The sequence below is a fragment of the Ostrea edulis genome, chromosome 6, assembly GCF_947568905.1.
Source record: "Ostrea edulis chromosome 6, xbOstEdul1.1, whole genome shotgun sequence".
NCBI lineage: Eukaryota > Metazoa > Mollusca > Bivalvia > Ostreida > Ostreidae > Ostrea > Ostrea edulis.
Window position 1 is genome coordinate 91,817,189 of NC_079169.1, and position 1,499 is coordinate 91,818,687.

The 1,499-nt window shown below is 34.2% G+C and overlaps 1 long non-coding RNA gene across 1 annotated transcript; it reads left to right on the plus strand.

Annotated features, from left to right (window-relative positions):
* The first annotated feature begins 215 nt into the window (after positions 1 to 215).
* Positions 216 to 1,150, plus strand: LOC125658284 (uncharacterized). The gene is made up of 2 exons (XR_008796366.1): positions 216 to 781; positions 1,058 to 1,150. It is a non-coding gene; the product is annotated as an uncharacterized LOC125658284 (long non-coding RNA).
* Positions 1,151 to 1,499: the final 349 nt, after the last annotated feature.

Genomic DNA, 1,499 nt, shown 5'->3' on the forward strand with positions numbered 1-1,499 from the left:
CACACCAGAGGTGGGATCAGGTGCCTAGGAGGAGTAAGCATCCCCTGTTGACCGGTCACACCCGCCGTGAGCCCCATATCCTGATCAGGTAAACGGAGTTATCCGCAGTCAAATCAGTGTGCCAAGAACGGCTTAACAATCGGTATGAAACACGTCAGACAGCATTTGACCCAATGCGAGGTTGTATTGACGAACTAGATCGTTATAACTGTGGTAGAGCATCCTTACCCGTCTGGAATAATAAAATGTTTAATTTATATTATTACATGTGTTCAGTGTTTTTAATTTTACGATAAATAATATCAGCTTAATATGTGCAATAAATACACAAACAGGTTTCCATAGTTGGTATTGAACAACTTTTAATATTTGAGTATTTCCCTTATGGCCAGCTATAGTTTAGGTTGGTTACGGATTGTTTTTCATGGTTCATCGGTTCGTTTCTTAATTATTGGTCACATTACAGTTCTTGGCCAGTGTAAGATTCAGTTTGAATTTAGAAATTGAATTGGGCAGTTGTGTCATACTTTAGTTGAAAACTTTGGACATTTGGACTTACAGACTACAATCTACTAATCAGGTCAGTTACTAATTATGTTAAGGATTTTATGCATAGAGTGAGTGAGAGTAAGAGTAGTATGATTATTTTATTTCTATTTATTTCATAATGAGTGTATTGCTTCAGAAATCTGAGTAATATATATGTTTGTATTAATTGATAGATATACACCAGATCTACACATTACTATAGATCCATCCGGATTCTAATACCACATATTTGGTAAGAGTGTGTTATGTATTGTTTAGGTGGTGTTTGATATGTTTGTCTTGCCATTATATGTTCTGGACAGGTTCTTAGTTTAAATGCAGAATATTAAGTAAATTGGATTAATTATGATTTTATATTAATGATGTGATCTGATGAAGAAAAGACAATTCTATTTATGTGATTAATGAAGATTAATATGGAATTATTTCTTTGTCAGGTCTGTCCGTGATTTTATGTCGTGTAATATGTAATGTGTGCATGTTTAATATTTGTTATTACTTGTTGTAGAATCTTTTGGATGATATTTATTGGATAACATTTGGATGATCTGTGAATGATGTTATTCTGAGCGATTGTGATAAATAAACCTTGTGACCGGTATACTTGTTTGAGTTATCACCCGGTAACATAACGACCATAGAATTTGCGAAATGCTGACTTCAATCGAGACTGTTGAAATCCCTGTACCATCAACTTGTTTGTCAGTAGCTTACCTCGATTTAAAAACTGACTATACCCAGAACAAGCTCTTGCATATCGAATCAGTTGAGATATATAAACACCATATGCAGGTGATAATGGAATATTGCTACATAAATGTGGGAAGTTGACGATGGAGAAGCTGAAATCATCCCGTTTGTGATACAGTTGAGTTGTCTGTATAATTCAACATGAAATATAACGGTATGATTTAACATGAAGTATACCAGCATTACTTAACATGAAGTAT